Consider the following 24,819-nt stretch of genomic DNA (forward strand, 5'->3'; position numbering starts at 1 on the left):
GAATCCGGGCCTGGATCCAACATTTTTTCCCCCACCTTTGCCAGCCCACGACGTTCTGGATGTCCACTCAGAGTCTGAACTTTGGAGCTCAGTGGCTGCTATCCCTGCTGCTTTGAGATGCAAGTCTGTTGGGGCCTCAGGGTTCTTCATTTCTGGTTGCTTGGGAAATACTGTATTATGATGGGTCCCAGAAAACAAAACAAAAAAACCAGGAATTTTTGAAGCCACTGGATTTGTGCTGTGAGATGAGGGGCCACCCCTTGCACCTGCTGAAGCTCCTTTTGGAGGTGGTAACGTGGAGAGAGAGCTGCTAGGTGTCTGATGAGCACCTTAGCCTCTTGCTCTTGCCTGACAGATCTTAACATGAGTTCACCTAATGGGCTGTAGTGTGTTTATGTGCTTAAATCGGGATTTTCCCAGAGCGACAATCTCTAACGCTGTCATGGGTCTTAAACAGAACTTAGAAATTGTTTACCTGTCTTCACAGTCAGAATAATAGTATGGATAAAAATAACAGTAGCATGGGAGCTGTCTGTGCTATCTTTGCAACTTTTCTGTAAATCTGAAACTATTCTAAAATAAAAGCCTTATAAAATAATAATAGCTATGACTTACTGAAAGCTTTGATGTGTCAGGTAAGTCTGCAGAGTTGCTTTGGAGAATTTATTTGAATAGAGAGAAATGAGATAATTTGAATTCTATTTTAAAAGGATGCGTCTGGCTGCGTAGGTGAGAATTGGACTGCATGGGGGTGAGGGTGAGAGGGTGGGGTTACCATTAGCCGAGATGGGAAGATAGCAGGTAGGGCAGGTTTGTGGGCAGCAAGGACAAGTTAAGTTTGAGATGACTGTTAAGACATCTAATTGAGAGGCTGAATTGGCGGTTGGTATACAAACCTGGTGTTTGGGGTAAAAGTAAGGGCTAGACATATAAATTTAGGTGTCTTCAGCATATATTTGGTATTTAAAGTCATGAGGCCGGGTGAGATCACCAGGGCAATAGTGTAAATGGGGAGATCCAGGGTCTGAGCCTTGGGGCCCTCCAGCATAAAAATGAGAGCTATGAGAGCTTTGTCTAGAATGTTCTGCAACTTTGGGAGTGTTAATTCTGATTGTGGTTACATGTAGGACTTTTGACTCTTAAGTGGATTTTAAGTATAGAGCTTTAATATTCCTTGGGTTAGGTGTCCCTGGGTGGCACAAACAGCTAAGTGTTCAGCTACTAACCTAAAAGTTGGTGGTTCAGATCTGCTCAGAGGTGCACAGGAAGAAAGGCCTGGTGATCTGCTTCCAGAAATCACAGCCCCTGGAAACCCCGTGGCGTGCAGCTCTACTCTGAAACACATGGGGTCTCCGGGAGTTGGAGTCGACTCAGTGGCAACGTTTTTTTTTTTTTTCTTAGCCTTATTAAGTTACAGTTTTCACATGCAGGTTTTTTTTCTTTTACTTTGAATAATTAATAGAAACCTCTTTTACTGAGTCTTATTTCTAAGAGGAATTCTTTGTAACAGAAAACCCCAATAACTCAGCCTTGTGTTCCGGAATAATCATGGTCTTTGTGTCTGGGAAGCTTTAAGAGTTGGTTGAAGTGGCTCTTCGGCACATGTAGCCATCTCGCTTATTTGTGCCACTAGTAAAATGATGACAGTGACATTAAGTAGCTGGATGATTTACTTCCTGGCTGACATGATTGGTGGATTTTATGATATCATGGCATTTTTAATCAAAGGATAAGCTTATTTTTTCATTCGAAATAGCAAACATGTAAAAGTGACAGCTTAAAGTCAGCAATCAGGTCAGAATAGATTCCTCCTTCAGCAAAACAGAGTATATGTTGTATTTACTGAAAGGTATTTTAAAGAACATAATTTTACAGATTGCTCATTTGACAAAATGCTGAGCTTGGGGCAAGTCCTGTAACGTTTGTCTGCCACTTTAAAGCAGGTATAGTAAAAAAAATCATTTCTTTGCCATATCTCCTAAATCTCCTGATCACACTTTGCGTGATAACAGCAGAATTTATGGCAGTAGCGTGCACCGAGGGAAAACTTGGCTCTTCTTTGGGGTTCAGGAGTCAAGTCCACTGAGGACTTAGTTGACATGTCAACAAGGTGTTGTTTGTTTAACCACATTCAGTATCATAGCCAAGGCTCAGTAATGCTCTGGACTGTGGCGGCAGAGAAAGATAAGAGAATGAAAAGTTTTAGCTTTACCTCAGGGCTGGCGATTGCACACAAAATTTTTTTTTTCTTCCAATTAAGAAAAAATGTGAGGAGAAGAAAGTTACAGGCAAGAGGTTATTTTCAAGATGAATCCCTGGTTTAGTCTAGTTTTGTAGACCTTTCAGGTCTTTTCCCATAATGCCTTGCGTCATCACAGCAGTGCCGAAAACAATCAGCTGTAATGAAAGTTGAAAAGGAAGATCAGAAGTATCCATTGTGCTTTCCTTTTGGGTTGTGGTTAGCTTTGGGCTTTGGCCCTAGATTTTTTTGTTTTCACTGTAATTATTTAGTGGGCAAGGACTTAAAATATAGCTAGGGGCTCAGTGGGGACTTTGCTTTGGGCCCTAGGAACCCTGAGGAGTTTTTAGTTTTTGCCCCTTTGGCAGTGACAGCAATAACAGTGCTTATATTTAAGTGGGTTGTGGAAATCACAGATCTCCAAGCTCTTATTAGAGTTTTCCTTTTTAACCTTAATTTCATTTTAGATGTTTTCAGTCCAAGACCAGTGTAGTTATGATTTTCTAAGAAAAAATTTTGATAGGAAATTCAATTTTCTAATGAAAATCACTAATAATTAGGAATTGAGCTAAGGATAACACCCACCTCTCTAGTACTATGGTCAATAGATTACTGAGTCTTAGCCAAGTTCTCTGGGCAGCTCACCTTCTGGAATGATGACAGTGGGGAAGTGGGGAGAGCTTTTAGTGGAAATGTAGACTCAGTTGAGCCGAATGTCTCAGAGAACTTGTTTTAATCATCCGCTTAGGCAAGGAATTCAGGCTCAGACTATAATAGTACCTGGTGAACAAATAAAAGTTTTCATTAAAAGTCTAAGTGGCAAAAGATAAAAAGCCCAACTGGAAAGAGCATGAACTTTTAAGTCAGATCAGAGTGGTGATTGATTCTCAGCTTGTTTTTCTATAAAATGGGAATAATAATAATAATACCTGCTTTATAGAAATTAAGTGAAACCCCTTAACGCTTAGTTTTCTTTGCCATTAAGGCTTGTGCAGGAGGATGTTTGAGAAGAGTGTGCCCTTGTTACGTGCCATTCTCACTTCTTCCCAAAGAATGGTGCCCAGGGCTCTGATTATATAGTTTATCAAGTGTGCTTTATAGGTTTTTTCAGGATCTCACACCCAGCTCCTTATAAGGCTTGCCTTTAAAACAACAGCACCCTCACGTGTAAGTGTATCCACTTAACTCATGACTGCTGCCCAGCTTGTGGGGAAACTCCTAGCTATTTACAATAGGAAGGCACCTACATTCTTGGAACAGTAAGTGAGTAAACTTGGGAAAGCCCTGAGCTCTTGTCCAGCCAAATTATTGTTCACCTGTTCAGGGCTATAAATAACACGGTGACAGGCATCCAATCCTGTTTGAGTGCCTGAGTCCCTCAGGCTGCCTTTGGGAAATTAGTAACCAAGTTGACCTTCATTTTTTAAGGAGCCCTAGGCTGTATCTGTCTGATCAGGAGTGAGATCTAGGCCCACTTCCAGTGTCATCTGATTCTCCACCTTGCCATTCACCGCTGCCCTGAAGAAATAAAATGTTTACTTTGTTTCCTAAGGTGGAATATATCTTTTAGAGCACATGCTAACATATGATTTAGAAGATATTTCACCTGTCACATTAACCAAGAATATATGTGATTTTGAAGGGTATGCCCCTTATTTTGTGTTACGTTCTGATTATGTAATTTTGGTTTCAGCTATTCAGCTGCGTAAGAAGAAGTTTCCACTCTTTCCCTATGCAGACAATTCAAGTTCAGCAATGAGAAATAGATTGAGTGGAATTAACTTCTTCATTTCACCAGAGAATCAGATGACATTTTTCTTAAGAAATGTTCTTTTAATATAATCACCAACAAACATTTGCGGCTATCATCCGAGATCAGAGGTTGGAGTGTTTACAGTCTAAATGGTGGGAAAAGGAACAAAAAATAAAAGTAATACATAGTATACCTTGTTGTTGTTGTTGTTAGGCACCATCAAGTCAGTTCCGACTCATAGTGATCATATGTGCGACAGAACGAAACACTTCCCGGTCCTGCGCCATCCTCATGATTGTTACACTTGAGCCCATTGTTGCAGCCACTGTGTCAGTCCATCTCGCTGGCCCTCTACTTTACCAGGCATGATGTCCTTCTCCAGGGACTGATCCTTCCTGATAACATGTCCAAAGTATGTGAGACCATGTCTTGCCACCCTTGCCTCTAAGGAGCATTCTGGCTGTACTTCTTCCAAGACAGATTTGTTGGTTCTTTTGGCAATCCGTGGTATATTCAATATTCTTCACCGGCACTGTAATTCAAAGGCGTCAGTACCTTAGCCAATGCAAAAGTTGTCAGTGGAATAAAGAATAGTGCTGTCTGGCAATGCTGCTTTGAGGGAAGCTGGGATGAGGGAGTGGTGCTTGCACAGAGGGGAAGAAGGAGATAGTGGGAGATGGGTTGAGGTAGATGATTATCAAACATTTTATCAGGTTCAGTGTCTGTGGGGCGATTTTTAGGGCCAGACTTTGTGTGTGTGTTGAGGGGGGCGTTGCTTTGAGACTTGTCATACTCAAAAAGAACTTATACTTCAGTTAGGGTGTAAATCATCTCTGCACTATAGGTAGTGTGGTTGTTGACAGCTTTGGGCCCTGTGGTTCCCTTTTCAGCCTCTGCTCCACCCGACGGCAGTAAAAAGTCATAGAGGTCTCTGGCTAATACACTAAAGTTCCTCCGAAAAGGCTGCAGAAGTACCCCAGGGAGCAAAGAAGTCAGCAAAAACATAATGCCTTTTCGAAAATAAGCCCAGACATCTCTTAGGGTAGTATTGGAATGTCCCAGTCCCGTAATTCTGAAATGATTATGATTTTATATAGGTAGAGAAATGCAGAAGTCATTCTTCCTTCTCAGGGTGACTCCCATTCATTACCCACTTACTGGAAAACAGCAGATACTAGTCATCTTAAACACAGAGTGTAAATGCCATTTAGTCTTGTTTTTTTAAATCGTGAAAACTTTTCCCCATTCTCCCCACCCAAGATGGGCCAGGATAGGTGGTTCACTGTCATCTGCTCTGGTTGTGCCTCTCCTTCTATCAGCCAGCTTCCAAGCAGGTTGTCCATGTCTGCTCTATTCCTAGTGCTGTGGGCCTTCACAGACTTCACAGCCACCACTCACCTAAGTGCTGAAAGTGGTGTCCATAAGAGAAGGAATAGATCAGTTGGTAGGTCCTTCTCGAGCTGGGTCTTGAAGGTACTCTTTTCATCCTTCTCTGATTTTCAACAACGTTAGTGCAGTCTTCAGTCAATAGATTAGCTTCATGTCTGCTTCTATTACTGCTCCCAGCATAAATTAGCACAAATGCAGACATAATCTCATAAAAGTAGTCAGTATTAACGTCCTGCCGTGAGCATCATTTTCTTGAGTGTGCTATGCTCTAAGTACAAATTAGCAAAAGACACTTCAACTCTGTGGATTCATTTAGAGAGGTGGCTTGAGTAGGTTGTAGCTGGTGCTATCTGATCTTTTTTCCCTTTTAGGTGAATTTTCTTTTATTTTAATACAGTTAATAGCTCTTCCTGTAACTATCACTATATAGATGTGTGTGTATTTAAACATTCACTTTTAACCTGATAGTATTTTAATCCCTTAAGGATTTGTTAGTTTACGAGTTATGAGCAGGGATCTGAGAGGCTTTGCTTAGGGGCCCAGGGCTGGGATATAGGGGCAGAGGCAGTAATAAAAACTAACCTGAAGATTCAGGGCCCACATTCATTTGTATTCAAGAGTGATGTTTTTTTCTGTTAGGGTGGCATGTATTTGCCTGATAGTGCAGCGACCCAGCTCTAAAGATGAAATCACCTGCCCTTTTAGTGATTTGCCAGGTTGTTGAAGTAAAGTCTAGAGCAGGAGATTATGCTCCTTTTTAACGGTGATCTAACTGTGAAAAGCACAGATGGCTACTGACAGTTTACAAACGTTAGGCATTAGCTGATTTTAAAAATAACAGTGAGAAGGGAAAACCAAGGTGAGAAGAGAGACGAAAAGTCAAATAGCCGCCTTAGGTTTTGGATCTTAAGGCAGCAGAGGAAACAAAGCAAAACACAAACGTACTAAATTTTGCTCAGGTAGTTATAGCTCAGGTTTTGCCTTCCTGTACCTGAACCCCTAGTGCATTGGTCCTAATAGGGTTTTGGGTTGAGGCATCTGCTCGTAAATCCACAGGGTTCTAAGCAACTTTGAACACCCAGAGAGTCTGTTGTTGGGCGTTGTGGGAAATGTTAATTGGCCTCTGAGTGACCTAGGAGGCCCTGCTATGATTCTTATCCCTTGATAAACTTACTCCCTCTGGCAACCTTGTTAACATTTAAAAATAAAGTACTAAATCTATTACAGAACACCTTAATTTAATTTTTGTTGCGTATCTGTGCTGTATAGTTGCGAGCACAGGATCAGTATCAGAAGGTCTTTGGTCTAACTGAATTTTACCTCTTAGCCTTTTTAGTTATTTTGTTTGATTGTGGGATATGCAGGCCTGGGAATTGATTTTTGTCTGGAATTAATTTTTTCTTTTGATGAGCCCCGGAGAAGTGTAACTGAAGAGGGCCACAGTGCAAGCCAACCCCAGGGATGCTACAAGTAAAGGCAGGGGTGGGTAGGGCATGGCAGGATTTTGTCTTAACTTGAATCTTTTCCCTTACCCTTCTCTCTCACGCCTTTCCCTTCCCTTCCTCAGGTCTTGCTTTTGTTACGATAAGAAGGTCTTACTGGGGATTTTTCCTTTTCTAAATCCTGAGGATTTTGCCTTCAGTTCCAGGCAATAGGAGTTTGGGTGGTTCCAGAGAATTGCTAGTAGCCGGTGTGGTTGGAGTTGGGGAGTGGCAAGAACTGAAATTGCAGAGGCAGGGAGCCAGGTTTTATGGACTCATCTAAGACATACTAAGCATGAGGAATTTGGACTTGGCCTTGAAGGCAGTGGAAAGCCATTCAAAGACTTTAAGTGAAGGAGCAACAGAAAGATTTATTTATAATTAAAAAAAAAAAAAATTCTCCTATGGAATTATAGGTAGAGTAAATATAAGTCTTGATCCCAAAAACCAAATAATGATTTTTTGGGGGGGGGGGCATAGGATAGCCACTGGATGATTTAACTTCTTGCATGAACATTGCTAGGGTATTTGCTCCCTATCTTATAATTCTTGACTCATTTACAGGCTCCTTAGTATAGTATTAGTATACTTTGATTTAGCTTTAGTTGGCAGCCATACTAAAACATCTCCCCCAACTTTTTATTATAAAAAAAATTCAAACATAAAGTTAAAATAGCTCAGTGAATACATAAGCCTCCATCTAGAGTCAACATTTATTATAATTTTACTGTATTTGCTTTAACTCTGGCTCTCTGTATTTCTTTTCCTTGAGCCATTTGAAATTAAATTGTGGGTTGATATCATGACGTTTAACTCCTACATACTTTAGCATGTAGCTCTTAAAAAATAAGTGTAGTCCACTTTGAAGTGTGGCGTCTGGGGTCTTAAATGCTAACAAGCGGCCATCTAAGATGCATCAATTGGTCTCAACCCACCTGGATCAAAGGAGAATGAAGAACACCAAACTCACAAGATAATTTTGAGCTCAAGAGACAGAAAGGGCCACATGAACTAGAGATTTACATCATCCTGAGACCAGAAGAAATAGATGGTGCCCGGCCACAACCAATGACTGCCCTGACAGGAAGCACAACAGAGAACCCCTGAGGGAGCCAGGAGAACAGTGGGATACAGACCCCAAATTCTCATGAAAAGACCAGACTTAATGGTCTGACTGAGACTAGAAGAATCCCAGCGGTCATGGTCCCCAAACCTTCTGTTGGCCCAGGACGGGAACCATTCCAGAAGACAACTTATCAGACATGGATTGGACTGGACAATGGGTTGGAGAGAGATGCTGATGAGGAGTAAGCTACTTGTATCAGGTGGACACTTGAGACTGTGTTGGCATCTCCTGTCTAGAGGGGAGATGGGAGGGTAGAGGGGGTTAGAAACTGGCAAAACGGTCACGAGAGACTGGAAGGAGGGAGCGGGCTGACTCATTAGGGAGAGAGTAAATGGGAGTATGTAGTAAGGTATATATAAGTTTATATGTGAGAGACTTGATTTGTAAACTTTCACTTAAAGCACAATCAAAACTATTAAAAAAAAAATAAGGGTAGTCTCCTATGGATCCTTAACACTAAGATTATAACTAAGAAAATTAACAGTAATTCTATAATCTCTTCTAATACCTAGTTTATATTTAGATTTCCCCCGTAGTACTCAAAATGTTTTTTTTATAGCTGTCCCTTCCCACCCAAATCACATGTTGTATTTGGTTGTACCTCTTTGATCTATAGCAACGTTCTCATTTTTTCTCCCATTTTAGTAAGTTAGAGTCCAGGCCTGATGTCTCGTAGAATGTCTGACATCCTGGAACTTGCTGTTATCACTTTAATGTGTTCCTCAGTCCCTTATATTTTTGTACATTGGAAGATCGTTCTAAAAACTTGGTTGAATTTAGGTTACAAGTTTTTGGAAAGAATATTCTGGAGGTAATGTTAGCTAGTTCCAGTGTTAGTGACTACCCAGTTTGATCCCTTGGTGAAGTGGTGCCTGTCTTGTCTCTCCATTGCAAGTATTCATTTTTCCTTCTCACATATGTAATCTGTAAGAAGAACTTGTCTTTAATGTTCAGAGTTGAGTCTTATAAGTTTTGACGTATCATTGCACCATTCCAACACTCCCTTGTAGAGTAGGTTGGCCTTTCTGTTCCTGTGAATTTGTGGATCTTGACTTGCTTCAATATGTGAATATCAGTTAGCTAAAAAAGAAAATTTTATGCTTGATGTAGTAGATGACAGAAAAATAATTCAGTGTTCTGCCTGGCCCAGAACCATAATTTGATGTTTTGCAAAAGACAAGTTGAAGAAGAATATCATACCCTCTGGGTATTAAAGGAAGACCTTGTTCTGGTGTTTATGCCTTGAAGGCAAGAACTTTTCAGGTGCTTTCTCAGGTAATTTTTGCCTTTTTATTGAAGTCATGGCTCTGATTTCATGCATTTCACAGTTTGGGTGTTAATATCAGCCAGAATTATGCTTTCTGGAAACATTTAATTCCCAAAGAGTAGGTAACCCCATTAAATCTGTTATAATCTTACAGGCTAAAAATAATATGATTATAATATATTATCCCCACAGGACATGGAGAATAATAATCTTCTTTCCAAAAGAGGATCAGGAGGGAGACCACAGAACTGCCTGTGGAAGAATACTTTTGGTGTGTAGATGAGCTAGAGGAAACTTGCTTGATAGTTGGCTTCTAACAGTTACAACTAGAAGCATCAGAAGTTTTAGGATAATTATGACTCACTTTGGGGTAGGTGAAAGTAGAATAAAGTTTTGAGATGGGGGAAATTATTTGGGTCTGGAACCAATAGAGAGAGGGAAAACCCTTATTAAGGCAAAACCTTCGTTGTGTTTGCGTGCTTTTCTTCCCATTATAAAAATGTATATTATCATTATTTATAAATGAAAAGAAAGATCATATCCTAAGACAGCATTCCTGGTATTAAATAGTTGTTGTGTCAAAAGGGAGTTTATAATCATTCTGGAAACTTTGGGTCAGTCAGTTCAAAAAGATTTGTTTATCACAAGGTGTTTCACTATTAGGGCATTATAAAACTGGTGTGGTGGGGGAGGAGATTCATCATCAGCATCAGCAGCCCAAGGCTGATCTCTACCCCACCCTCCAACCTTTTTACCAATTCTGATACCAGCTGTCCCTCCTACTCTATACTTCTCTGCTGGGTTCAGTAATTTGTTACAGTGGCCACAGAGAACTCAGAGACCATACTCACAGTTAATGGGGTTTATTGGCCAGGACTGGGAATGACTCAGGATACAGTTCTTCAGTCAGGACAGCTCTGACCTGAGCCTCTCAGCCAGGCCTCTGCCCTGCTTGGCCAAGTGTTAGAAAGCTTTTCAACTCCACCAACAAGTGCCCCAGGGCACGCCACTCTGCCAGAAGGCCTCTTACCTGAAGGCACAGCTCTTTGGCCCAGTGGGTTGGTAAGCCTAGCTTCGTTGACAAGTGCCTGAAGGCTCTCAGCTGTCTTGCTCCGTGGATTGGCTCACCCACTGTAACTACCTTGCTCTGTGGGCCAGGAAGCCTGGTTCTTTTTCCTCTGTTTCTCTGCTGCCGCTTCTCAACATCTTGCACTGTCCCTGGTATTATAGCTCTGTCTTTCTCTGTCTCCTGGGTCTAGGAGATTCTCAGTGCAGGAGCCCCCAGGTCCAAAGCATATGCTTTGCTCTCATCTCTTCTTCTTGATGTAGTGAGAGCCCCCCTTTTCCACCTCTGGGATGCCTCATTTTAAGCCTAGCAGGATGGCAAAACTGACCAGTCCCCTCATTGGGTTCCATACATCTTATTTCCATGGTCTCACCACCGCAAGGGTGCCATGCACCTTATTTGCATTATTGGCAAGCTGTCCAGTCCCCTTGGTGAGCCACAATCACCTTATTTGCATAGCCCTACCCAATCATTTGGTGGGAATTACAAGACTGTGGTGAGAAAGGCCATATAAAAGCTTTTCCCACTGCAAATATAGACCTTTTATCATCAAACAAGGGTTTTTCTGATGAACACGGAAATGCTGCATTGTGACAAAGAGAAGGAAGTACAGATTCTTAATTCTACTAAGCAGAGAAAAGATAAACACTATTAACATTTTGATGTACAATTTCTAAAACTGATTTATGCATATATTTTACTTTTTCTTTAACACAAAGGCAATATACTGTACATTGTTACACAGTCTGATTTTTTTAAATTAAGTAAATAATGGCTACTTCTAAAACGTACATTTTTTTTCCTAATGATTGCTTAGTTTCCTGTGTTGTATTGATATGGGGATAATTGAAATACGGCAGCTACGTTGTTTAGGACACTATATGTACCTCACGCGTCACCACCCACCCCCCTCTGCCCATAAGCCCAAGGATTGAAGAGTTGAATTGGAAATGTTTTGTTCTATTAATGATTTATTAATGTTTATCATATCAGGTAAATTCAGTTTCACTGGCAGAGTCCTTTATTTTTTCCCCTATCATCAGAAAAGTATAACTCTTGTAGAGAAAATTGGAAAAACAGAGGAAGAGGTCGGCTGCTAACCAAAAGGTCAGCAGTTCAAATCCACCAGTTAGTCCTTGGAAACCCTATGGGGCAGCTCCACTCTGTCCTGTAGGATCATTATGAGTCAGAATTGACTCCAATGGCAACGAGTTTGGGTTTTGGTTTAAGGCTTTCCCTTAGCAATATCAGTAAATTTGCTTCTATCTTTTTTTGCCTCATGCACGTGGTTATCCCTTGGTAAAAGTGATCATAGTAAAGTATAACAGAACATTTTTCATGTTGTTTGAGTGTGATTGTCTATACTGAGTGTTCTACATAAGGTTTCATAACTTGTAAAGCTGTGTAAGACTCTGGCAAGTATATGTGTAACAGTTTACTTACCTGTTACTTTATTGTTGGTTTTGAGTTGTTTTCCAAGTTTTTGCTTTTAGAAATAATAAAAAACTTCGTGCATAGAATAGCCTCATTTGGGATGCTTTCCTTGAAATTGCTAGATAGAGGGGTGTGTGTGTCTGTGTGTGTGTATATATATATATAACCCACTGCCATCGAGTCAATCCTGACTCATTGCGACCCTATATGCATATAGTTTTTTGTTTTTTGGCTCATTGTTGAATTTGCAAATGGTTTTCCCAAAGGGTTTACCAGTTTACCAATTTACACTTAAAGCAGCACATTTGGTAAAGCATTGGCTTCACTTTGCCTTTTTCTGGCTTAGAGAATCTTCCTTGTGTGGTTTCCATCCCCCCACCCCAGTATCCTTCTCTCCTAACTTGAGAGAACAGGGCATCCCTACCAAAGGGCCATGAACTCATGCCCGTGTGCTGAGCTGTAATTCATTAATTTAATAACTGGTTAAATGCCTACTATTTATCAGACATTGTAGATGAAAAGAAGGATAAGATACTCTTGTGGAGTTTACAGCCTGCCGGAATGGAGAGACATGCTCAGATTTACAGGTGTCATGGATTATGTATCAGTTTGGAAAAAGCCCCCAAATGGGAGTACACAGTTCTGATCTTGGGAGTAGGGCGATGTCAGGAAAAGCTATGGAAAGTGACATTAAAGTTCATCGTGAGCACGTGTCACCAGAGAGTATTCGTAGAGAGGAGTACTGTCAGCAGGGGCAGGAGGCTGAACCTGTTGCCCTTGAGTCGATTCTTACTCTATAGGGACCCTATAGGATAGAGTAGAACTGCCCCATAGGGTTTCCAAGGCTGTAATCTTTAAAGAAGCAGATGGCTACATCTGTCTCCTGTGGAGCGGCTGGTGGGTTCAAACTGCTGACGTTTTGGTCCGCAGCCGAGTGCTTTAATTACTGCGCCACCAGGGCTCTGCCTGGCGGCCCTGGAGAGCAGAAGGAGGTGGGCTGGCCTGGGGAGGTGGGCGGAGGCTTGTGCAGGAACACCTGTTGTACTGAGAAGCCTCAGCTCCTGCGAGCATACAGCTCTGTAGCCATTTACCTCCAGGTAGGCTCTGTGGCCATTTACCTCTAGCACGTTCCCATCAGTAAGGTGTCTCCACCATGCTGACGCCTCCCCTCCCCCCAGGGCCGGAGCAGGGTTTGTTTTGGTGGATAATCACATTTCTAGATGCAGGCATGAAATGCAAACAGTGGCAGAAAGTTTGTGTTTATACAGTGTAAGATTTGGGAGTCCTTGTTTGCTGGGCCCCTTTCAGCAGTGGTGTGAGCCTGGATATTGGTACTTCTGGAGGTTGGGAACTGATCGTGTTATTAAGAATTTGGGGGGAAACAAAACTGCTGAAGCCTAGATTGGGTTAAGTGGTTGCCAAAGGCTCCTCCCTGGTTAATATCTGTTTAGGCAGCATTTTCACCTCTAACCTCATGTTCAGTTTAATAATTTAACAGATAATAGGCCAGCAGGTCAGTGGAAATGTTGATAGGGTACTTCATAGCTGTTAATTTTTACCACTTGGGTTTTTTTAAAAATAATAATTAGAGGATAAAAAACATAACTTATGATTTGACTTCTGGTGGTTTTCTGCTTCAAATGGGTGGAACTAGTAAAATAAAAAATCATATGAAGCTTTCCCCCCAAAAGAATTTTTTTGGGGAAATTCTTTAGTCTGCTAATTAATGCACCCCCCCACCCCACCCCAGTGTGACAGTTTTCTCCAAACACCTTTTGTGTAAAAACTGTCACACACTTGCTCCAGGATATTTAAATAGATGTGCCAAAGGGTGTAAATCTTTTTGCCAAAAAATTCTTTGCCTGTTAAATAAACCAGCTTTAGTTTTATTTCTTACATGTGTGTCACCGTGTGCCCACTGCCATGTGTGCCCACTACCATGAGCCTTAGTATTCCCCAGTGCATCGTGTGAGTAGCCAACAGCTTGCTCTTGCCCCTGTTAGAAATCACACATTGTGTAGTCTCTGTGGAATGTTCAGAACAAAGATACTTGATGTGAGTAAATCCATGGAAATAAAACCTGGCCCAGCGGTCCCACCCTGAACACTAAGCAGCAAGCACCTTTGCTGACTCAGTTGTCCAACCGTACCTCCTTCCCCCAGCTCTTCCTGGCCGTGGTCAGTAGTCTCCATTTTTGTCTCTTGACATCTTCATTCCATCTGCTCGCTCTTCCGGGGTTTGGAAGAAATGGTGTTCCTTCTGCTGCTTCAGGTAGAGGAAAAGCACACTCTTTGTAAGGTGTAGACACTCGACTTTTAATAACCAAATGGGATTCTCCATACAGAGTCATATTCAGTTCATCCAGAGAAGTTCTTCCCTTTAAAGAACTTAGGTCTAGATACTAAAAAAAAAGTCAGATCTTATTCTGGAGTCATGAATTTTGAGGAGGAATGAATTTGTTTTGATTGATACCCACTAGTTGAGCCACATGAAATCTGAGGTCCTGGACCATTTCTTTAATGTCGTGGCTTTCAGAATGTGGTGCGGCCCCTAAGCATAGCACAGAAAGCCCTTTGTGATCTTACCCCCATCTGTTTTACTAGCCTCCTCTCTTGTTTTTGCTATGTATATATAAATACACCCTTCATTCCAGCCATACCTAACTGCCTTTAGGTTCCCAAATGTGTTTCCCCTGTTATGCCCCTTTATCTTCATTTATGTTTTTCCCTTTTCAGTGTTCTTTTTTCATGACTGTATTCTAGAGTCACCTTCTCTTCCCGGGAGCATTTTTCTGACCTTCTCCTTCCCGATATAATTTAGTAGCCACTTGCATAACACTGGTGGCATAGTGGTTAAGAGCTCAGCTGCTGACCAAAAGGTTGGCAGTTTGAATCCACCAGCCGCCCGTCGGAAACCCTAAGGGGCAGTTCTACTCTGTCTAATAGGACCGCTGTGAGTCGGAATTGACTCGATGGCAAATGGGTTTAGTTTTTGTTTTTTTTTGGTTAGCATAGCATTTAACCAGTACAACCATGGTTATGGGTTTCCTTGTCCGTCTCCTCCACTAGCAGATAATAAAAAAGAAAATAGTGGGGATTATATCTTATTTATGTCTTTGTATCCCCAGAGTAGAGGGTAGTTTCTGGTACATAGTAACATACATAATGAACGGCGAATGAATGGATGAATGGGAAAGCTCAGTAAGGAGCTCCTTATTCATTTGTCTTAGGGATTGCAGTTTGAGAAGTTATAAAAGAATTCATCATTTCTTTATTTCTATGTCTTTTTTGAAAGTGTGTTCCTTAGGATAGGTGGTTTCTTTGTTAAATCAGTTTGGGAAACATTGCTCACCATATCCTCTCCTTTTGGAGAAGGCTCTAAGTCCAACTGAAAAGTAACCTGTATAACCTAGCAATTGCAAACTTAATTAGCAACAGCCTTTTTCTCCTTTTTATTAAAAACAAAAAAAAGGCAAATCTGTAGACACTTTGACAGAATACTATAATGAATATGTATATGCACTTTACCCAGATGCACCAGTTGTCATCATTCTGCCACATTAGCTTTAGTTCTTTATATAACACATATATGCATATACACATGCTGTATACACAATTCTTTTCTGAACCACTTGAAAGTAAGCTGTAGACATCATGATACTTGACCCCTAAATACTTCAGTGTGCATCTCCTAAGAATATATTCTACGTGAATCACTCCTAAGAACATTAATATTAATTCAGTAATACCTACTATACATCTTCGGTTATCTCAAAAATGTCTCTTTTAGCCCCCCTCCTTTTTTCTATTCCGTATTCAGTCAAGATTCAATCATTGCATTTGGCTATGTCTCTATAATCTAGACTAAATCCCTGTCTTTTTTCTCCATAACACTAAATTTAAGATTCCAGACCAGTTGTTTTGTAGAATGTCCCGCATTATAGATTTATCTCGTTTCCTTATAAGTCATTTAGCAATACTATGATATAGGAGGTGTTGGGTCCTTAGTTGTATCACATTCTTAAACCCAACTGCCAGCGAATTGATTCTGACTCATATGACCCTACAGGAGAGAATAGAATTGGTTTCCAAGGCTGTAAATCTTTAGGAAAGCAGACTGCCACATCCTTCTCCCATAGAGTGGCGGGTGGGTTCGAACCACTGACCTTTTGGTTAGCAGCCGAGCTCTTTAACCACTGCACCAACACGGCTCCTCCTGTATCATGTAAGAGGCACAAAATGGTTCTAATATTGGGTTTGTTGAGTTTGAACATTTGGTAAAAGGGGTGACCTGCTAGAACTCTTTCCATTATAGTAGAGAGATATTTTTCTTTTCAGTTGTAATTTTTTGTTTTTATAAAATTTTGCAAAGTTATGAACATGGCAGCTTTAAGAATCCCCTGAGTTTTTTTCCTAAGTAAATTTCAGGTTCACAGTCTATTCATTTTGAACTATCATGTATTTAATAAAAGGCTTAACAGTGATATCCCAGAAGGGGAAGAAGACATTAGGTCTGCAGGCAGGGAGCAGTGAAAATGCCACACCTGGACAATTGTCACTGACCATTTCCTTACACAGTTTGAGTAAAAGACGTAGACCACAGAATGGAAACACAAGTGAAAATAAAATTGATCTTCCCCAAATACAACTCTGCTTTACGCAAATCTTGAGGTGCACCCAATGCATCAACCAGAATGAACTCAAGAAATTAGTTCCTTCTCCCACTGTCAAAAAATAGCATATGTAATTTTGTTAGAAAAAGTGAATGGCGATTCACAAGCGAAAGAAAACCAGGTTAACCTACTATTTACATGTGTTCTATTCACAGGTCAAATTAAAATGTTTCTTTTCGTTAGATAATTAAAAACACTTTAAAAAAAAAAGTGCATCTTACTGCCATCAGTACTTTGGGAAGGTATCTCTGAATTTAGAAATGCTCTCTAGAGCAAAATTAACTTTTCCTGGGCCAAGTGGCCTATCATTTAAATCTTTAATGGCTTTAGAGTTTATCATAGTATCAATGGCTTCCCCTATAGTAAATCCTTTCTTATACTGTATTGAAACAGAATCTGGTATGACTTTATAGCCGTGAAAACAGCCTAAAATTTCATTAACATTAGCTTTAAATGGAAGATTCCTTATCTTCTGAACCACAATTTAATTTTGGATCAGGCATAAATCTCCCCTCAGGAAACCCCCCATTTTATGCTTTCCAAAATCAAACTTGCCACCTTCTGGGTGACAAAAACTCACAAAAGGGCATTGATTTCTAAAATCATCAGGTGGGCTCCTAAACTCACCAAGAGGTCTAAAATTATCAGGAAGTCTGAGGTCCTCCTCCAGAGCACCCCTGAGGTCCTCCTCCAGAGCACCCCGGAGGTCTTCCTCAGGGAGCTGCCTGAAGTCTGCATCAGAAGGGCGTCTGAAGTGTTCCTCCAGGGGTTCCTAAAGTCCTCATCAGGATGGTGCCTAAAGTCTTCACTGGAATAGCCCCTGAAGTCTTCCTCCAGTGGCGTCCTGAAATCTTCCTCTCAGGCACTTGAAATGCTTTTGGGGTGGCCACCGGAAGTGCTCCTGGGGCCGATGTCTGTAATGCTCTTGGGATGACTGCTTAAAGTCTCCCTCAGGGGAATGCCTGAAGTCCTCCTGGGGGGCTGTCTAAAGTCTGCCTCAGGTGGTCGCCTCCTGAGGTGGTCGCCTCCTGAGTTAGTCGCCTCCTGAGGTGGTCGCCTAAAGTCTCCCTTAGGAGGCTGCCTCTAGTCGTCCGTGGGAGGCCGTCTGAAATCTTCCTTGAGTGGCCGCCTCCAGTCTTCCTCAGGAGGCTGCCACCATTCTTCTTCCCTAGGGTGCCTGAAGTCTTCCTCAGGAGGCCACCTTAAGTGCTCCTCCTGAGGGTGCCTGAAGTCTTCCAGGGAGTGCCCGAAGTCTTCCAGAGGGCACCTGTCAGGCTGTCTGAAATCTCCCTGGGGATACTTGAAGTTGTCCAGCTTCCTCATGTCCTCTAGCTGATGTCTGAAATTTTCAGAAGGGCCAACATAGTATACTGGTGGCTCTTTTGAAACATATGAATGGGAATGGTCATCTCTATCATGTGACTGTGAACGGTCTTGCATTTTCTCAATGGACAGCAAGGAAAAATTTATACCGAACTCCTGCATTTGTGCCTCAGATACATCTTAACAAAACCTCTGTTCCCAAGAATCTTCGCCAGTTTAAAATTTCAGCTTTCATGGCCTGTTCTTGTGATCTGAATTTCACCAATGCTTCTCCCAAACCAACCCCCTTGCCATCGTAAAGCAAGTAAATGTCACGCTCTGCAAGAGAAAAGTCTGCAAAGAACGTTTGCACTTCAGCTTTTCTGACATCAAATGGAAAATGCCTTATGTATGTGCACAGCTTCTGGCCAGAGTAGCCTTCTTGAATGTTTTTGTGAAACGTGTCCAGGCTTCTCTTTCTTTATTGACCCTGGTCTTTTTGTTTCACAATATTCCATTAATCTCAGCACTCTTTTTCTAGAAATTCGATCAGTATGAATTAGACGATACTGTACAATAGTTTTATGTAAGGCCAAAGCAGTATAGAAGTCAGAGTTTTGCACATCACCAAGGTATATCTTGTTCTTTTTTCATTTTTATATAATAATGTAACCTGTTTATGAGTCGGATCAGTATCTCTAAAGAAATTTCTTAAAACTCTTTTGCTGATACTTAGAGATAGGTTTTTTAAGTGAACATGATGTCCAACAGGAATGAGAAAGTGTTCTTGGGAGATTTTGAATGAGACCGTTTTAGAGACGGTCTGTCATTAGCTCCTCTTGGTGGAGAATGTTCTTCAGTTCTCATAGGAACTTCATCCTACTTACCACCACAATGAATCCACTGTGGTTTTGAGCTTTGCATTCTATAAATCTTGAACCCACAAAACTTTTATGATATTGAAGACCTCCTGAAGTATCAATACACGAAGCAAATTTTACTATGCATCATCATTATTTCAGCCATCGGGAAGTTTTAAGAAAATGACTCCACACACAAACCAGTGGGAGGCTGGGGGTAACATGTACTTCGTCTTCATTTACTAGATCAGGCAGACCCTGTAGAAATAAGGATTTTTGGCTCTCACTGGCTGTGTGCTTCTTGGCTTTAAATTACCACATCCTGTGTCAGTGGTATGAAACTCAGCATCTTGATATCCAGAGCTACTTGCTTCTTCCTGAATAGCCCTAACAAAATTAGGTAGACTGCCAGCCCCTGGTCTCCCAGATCTTGGTTGCCCCGTTCCTGTGTGATCATTTCTTTTGTTTCTATAGTTTTCTGCATTTCTGCCTTGCTACTAAGAAAGAGCTCTACAAATGAATCCTTGATAAGCCCTCCTGAAGAACTCATGGCACGTCTTACATCTTCATCTGTTGCAAAAATACTAAAAGCCTCCCCAGTTTCCCCTCCAGTTATACGCACTCCTCCATCAGGAGTAGTCAGTCGCCTTGGGGAAGCGAATATCCACAGGCCCCGCAATTAAAGGAAGCCCCAGTAAATGAATGGCTACAGCCATATTGAGCTCAAACAATAGCAGTAAAGATTTGTTTGTTTCTTGGAGACCTGTTAGTTCTGTAGAACCAACTTAACACTGCTGTGGAGTCAGACATACAAGGCCATGGGTAGGGGGTGCTTCTCGTTGCAGCAGCTTCTCAAGAACACGTAGTGCCCTCAATTTTTCTTTTCTGATCAGTATATAATATGTGAGGATTTAGCATCCATTGACATCCATGTCATGATCGTGACCCCAGTATGACTGCCAACAACAAACCTACTAAAGTTCTAGATTTCTTTACAGCTCTTTTTGTCCTTAGAGTATATCCCACCAAGAATGTATAGTCAGAGTACTGTGTTCAAAAGTTACTTGAATTATTTTCTGTGGGTTATGTTTTCAGTTTGATATACAGTTAGAATCACTTGTTTCTGTTTGTATTCAGTTTTCAGGTTTGCTTATTTTTCCTTTTTTAATTTTTAAATATGTAAAACATTGAAAATATAAAAAGGTGTCTTCAGAGAAGTCTCAGTCATATCTCTACCCCCACCACCTTGTCCCCATCCATTCCTCATAGATAATAATTTTCATTAGTTTCTGGTTTACCCTTCTTGCGTTTCTTTTTGTAAAAATGTGTGTGTGTGTGTATAAACCTTTCCCCTATTTCTTAAATAAGACTTGGAATAAATGTATACATTGTATTAAGGAACATAAATAAAAGCTTCATGAGGAATGAGAATACCAGAGAACATTATTTGGGAGAAGCCTATCAGTTTGGAAGCTCTGTTCAATTGGTAAGGAATTGCAGGGCTTTTCTGAAGAATTGGCCATTGAGATGAAGCTGATTAACCACAACATTTCGGGTTCCTCTGTAAAGGAGTAGAGGCTAATGCCATATAAATGAAAGGCCTGAAATCCCATATCCACGGCTCCTTGGACAGAAGACTGAGTTCAGAAGACTCAGTTGTGAATTGTCCTGACTTACTCATTTATTCAAATATTTATTATGCCTCTTCTGTGTTCCAGGCACTGCCAAGCCCCCGGGAGTAGTATTAGACCACCATCCTTGCCCTCATGGAGCTCACATTTTTGGGGCGGAGGCGGGGGGAATGACAACAAACAAAACAAATAAGAAAATATATAGTATGTCAAATAGAAAAATAAGCAGGGACAAGGGATGCAGGGGTGTGTGTGTGTGTGTGTGTGTAGGGGGTGTTGGGGTGAGACACTGAGATTAAAATTTTAAAGAGTGATCAGGAAGGGAATGGCTTTCTTAGGTTGTTTTTCAAGCTAAATGGAACAAACATCAAGGATACACATGTTTAGGATAAAGTAGAACTCTTAGCTGTATAAAACTTTGTGTCTTAGCATCGAAGGGAGTAATTGGACCACCATCCTTGCCCTCATGGAGCTCACATTCTGGTGAGGGTTCAGTGTATCAAATTATTTTGCTCCTAATCTGGAATGCCAGATTTTATTATTTTGTGAGGAATTTATATGAGTCATAGTCATGTATTAACGTGTGTGTTCAAGTGAAAATTGTGTTACCTGATTGACAAGATGTGGAGGCTGACTGGAATTCTAATGGAGATCGGAGAGCATGTCTTCCTGTTAGAGTGAAGAACAGAAGGTAGAAGGGCTCTGTCTTGGAGCCAAAAGGTGCCTGCAGGACCAGAAACCCAGTGCTTTGCTCCCGGAACCTCTCCAGTTCAAGCCATGGCCCAAGGCAGCTTACGCTGGCACCTGGATGGAAATTTCCAAGTGTGTAAACCTAAATTTGGCTTATTTTCTCAACTGAATTATGGTTATAAGAGATCTTTCAATCTAGATACTAGGCTGGATGATAATTACAGTTTCTTATGAAAGGATGGTGCAGTGGTTAAGGTGATCAACTGATAACCGAAAAGTCGGTGATTCAAAACCACCAGCAGCTCCACGGGAGAAAGATGTGGCAGCCTGCTTTCATAGAGATTTATGGCCTTGGAAACCCTGTGGGGTCGCTGTGAGTCACAATCAACTCGATGGCAGTGGGTTTGGGTTATGAAAGGATTAAAAATGTATTAGTAAGCCTGCACTTTCAGTAGACATTATTTTAGCATTTCCCACACATATTACAGTTCCAGGAGCCCTGGTGGTGCAGTGGTTAAAAACACTTGGCTGCTAACCTAAAGGTCGGCAGTTTGAACCACCAGCTGCTCCGTGAGGTAAAGATGTGGCAGCCTGCTTCCGTAAAGACTGCAGCCCTGGAAACCCTATGGGGCAGTTCTGCAGGGTCGCTGTGAGTTGGAACCAACTCAACGGCAGTGGGATTGGTGGGTATTAGTTTTTTGTTTGTGTCTGTGCCTTATGCTGTGCTCTTACTCATCCCTGTGCCCCCAGTGGCCTAGTCCTGTGCCTGAAAAGCACGCAGTAGAGTAGGTGCTCCACAGCTGCTTGTTGAGGCTTTAACAACTGCATGCTAATTTAAAATGAATTTTTAAAAACTGTGTTTCAGCTATTGTTGACCAGAACTGTATTATTGGAAAAGTACTGCTCTAGCTGCTTTCCAGAGTTTTCAGAGTAAAACACATCAAAATGTAATGGAACATCCCGACTCTGTGTTTAACTTCACTAACTATATGACCTTGGGCAAATTACTTTACCCCTGGAGAACTTGACTTTCTTATCTGCAGTAAAAGTCAAGATGATATGTACTTCACAGAGATACGGATTCTAAGTGACATAATCTGATAGAAAGCGAAGTGTGTATGCATATATACTTCCTAGTTCAGGCCAGAGCTGTGGGCTGAATTTAATAATAGACTTTTGATAGACACTGTCTTGAGGTCCCACAGTTTGATCTCCATAGCCGGCTGCATGAGCACAGCACAGAAGGACAGCTGAGCAGCATATGCAAGCAGATGTAGGGGGGTCGTCTCCGGCAGGCTTAATGTAAATCAGTAATACAGTGTCACTGCTCTTTACCAATAACATTCAGCAAATATCGGTTGACTACCTGTCCTGTTGTGGCAGTTTTAAATTCTGTTAATAGAAATACCCAAAACAGAATTTTCCAAAGTTTGTTCAGTGCAGAATCACTTGATGTTACTATTTATTATGTGGAAAAGGGGGCTAGTTTGAACATCTTTATCGTAGAGTTTCTTTGGGCGTAGCGTTATTGTGAGTCTCCAAGAGGAGGCTCGAGTTGACAGTGCTTTGGTCACGGATGGAAAGGGTGGCTGGTAGTTCTGCTTGTTTCCGGTCTCATCAGACTGCACCTGGACCCCTCTGTCAGCATGGCACTGTACTTTGTCAAGTGTAGACAACTGGGCCGCTGTTAAGAGAGCAGTCAGGATCGGGGGAGGGGCTGTGGTAACACCATGGGAGGGAGGACACATGAAGGAAGTGGGCCTAGCGGGGTGGAGGTGAGGTGGGGGAATCAAAAACATCTCCCTTCAAATATCTGAAGAGTGGGAAAGGGATCTGACTGTCCTGTCAAGGACCTGAATGAGAACCAGTGAGAAAAAGTGGCTGGGAAGCACTTTGGGCTCAACCCAAAGTGGAAGCTTCCTTGAAGATGGCTGTTGTTGGCTGGTAAGTTCTCCGCAGGTACCAGTATTTTACAGACGCTTCTTTGAAGGAATAGTTTCTGGGTGGTAGAAGCATTCGCTGGTGTTGGAAAGTGTTCTTCAAATTTTATTCAATCTAAGTGATGAATTTGTGATTATTTTTTGTTTGGCAGTGTTTATTTCCTTAGTCTTTTATTTTTTCAGTGTTGTGCTAGTTCCTGTGGGTAACTTGCACAAGTATTAGTAACATACGGTTTGTGTAAATTTATTAGTTGGATGATAAGACAAAACACACGAGACTGTCGTTAACAAACAAGACAAAATGTAAATAAAAGCCAGAGATTCGAGAAGGGAAAGAAATCATTGAAGACTGTCATGAGTGCTCATGGCTTCCTCAAGTACAGTGACGGATGAATAGGATTTGGGTGGCAGACAGGAGAGCGGAACCACTGCAGCCCAGTGGAAGCCCGGGGATGAAGGGAAGAAACGGTGATGCACTAGAGAAAGCTTTCTAGCAGAGGAGCAGTGTGGCTAAATCTGTAATTAGGAAAGGTCAGTCTGGCGGCTTTGCACGGGAGGTGAAAGATTTGAGAGCTGTCTCCTTAGAGTAGTCACTTAAGTCGTGAGGGCGCTTGAAATCTTTGAGGGAGAGATTGTGGCTAGAGCCTGGATGAGCAAGATATTTAAAGCTTAGTGGTTAAGAGCGCAGGCATACCGGTTCAAATCCCAACTCTGCCAGTTGACTTTGGTGAAGAAAATTGGAGAACCAATCCTGGAGAAAGACCTGTCAATCTGCTCCCTTAAAGACTAAACCTGTTGCCGGCAAGTCGATTCCGACTCAAGGCAGCCCTATAGGATGGAGGAGAACTTCTCCATAGAGTTTCCAAGGCTGTAATCTTTATAAAAGCAGACTGGCATATCTTTCTCCGGTGGAGTGGCCGGTGGGTTCAAGCTGCTGACCTTTTGGTTAGCAGCGAAGTGCTTAACCACTGTGCCACCAGGGAACCATCTATAAAGATTACAGCCTAGAAAACCCTATGGGGCAGTTCTGCTCTGTCATATGGGGTCACTATGAGTCGAAATTGACTGGACGGCACCCAGCCACAATAACAACTTGCCTTTTAGGGTAATTCTGAGGATTGAATGAGATTAAAAAGTATGTAATTAAGGGTTCAATAAGTGTCACTATTCTTGCATATTATTGTAAATACCATATTTATGCATTATTATTGTAGCAGAAGTTCCCTAAAGCAGTGGCTCTCAAAGTGTGGTCCTCGGACCAGCAGCACCGGGATCACCTGTGAGCTTGTTCCAAGTGCAAATTCATGGGCAACACTCAGACATACGGAATCAGAATCTCTGGGGATGGGGCCTTGTAAACAGGCTTCAACAAGCTCTCCAGCGATGGGCAGGAAGAAGTCTGAAAACGACTGTCCTAGAGAAATCCTACATTTGGGACTCTAAGGGGAGAACCGGAGAGTTATTGCAGAAGCTAAGAAAAACCCATTGCTGTTCAGTTGTTTCCGACTCATAGCGACCCTATAGGACAGAGTAGAACAGCCTCATAGAGTTTCCAAGAAGCGCCTGGTGGATTTGAACTGCCAACCTTTTGGTTAGCAGCCATCTCTTAACCACGACACCACCAGGGCTTCCAAGCTAAGAAAAGGAGAGTGTATTTAAAGGAGGAACTAAGCAACAGTGTCATTTGCAGTGTAGGAGGTAAGATTAAAAAGCGTAAAGAAGACTGTGAGATTGGGGGAAGGGAGGTGGTAGTGAGTTCTTTGTGCTGCCTGACAGAAAGCTTTACACACAGTGTTCAATATTTGTTTATATTATTGAAGACAACTGGTTTAGTAGTATGTTGGGGATGGAAGGAAGATTTCAGGGCAGGGGGAGTATATTATTTAGCCCAAACAATAAAAACACTATAGAACCAAATTAGACATTTGATTAATATTTGATAAAATGTAAATGTTGTGTGTAACAGGTA

General features: G+C 41.6%; 1 protein-coding gene and 1 pseudogene across 2 annotated transcripts in view; one reads left to right on the forward strand and one right to left on the reverse strand.

The window, feature by feature from the left end:
- The window catches only part of B4GALT5 (beta-1,4-galactosyltransferase 5), an 87,041-nt gene that overhangs the window by 34,926 nt on the left and 27,296 nt on the right, over window positions 1-24,819 (forward strand). The gene's annotated exons all lie outside the window — the stretch shown is intronic.
- LOC126067790 (RNA-binding protein 12B-like) lies at window positions 16,654-19,305 on the reverse strand (annotated as a pseudogene).

This window comes from Elephas maximus, chromosome 25 (genome assembly GCF_024166365.1).
Source record: "Elephas maximus indicus isolate mEleMax1 chromosome 25, mEleMax1 primary haplotype, whole genome shotgun sequence".
NCBI classification, from domain to species: Eukaryota; Metazoa; Chordata; class Mammalia; order Proboscidea; family Elephantidae; genus Elephas; species Elephas maximus.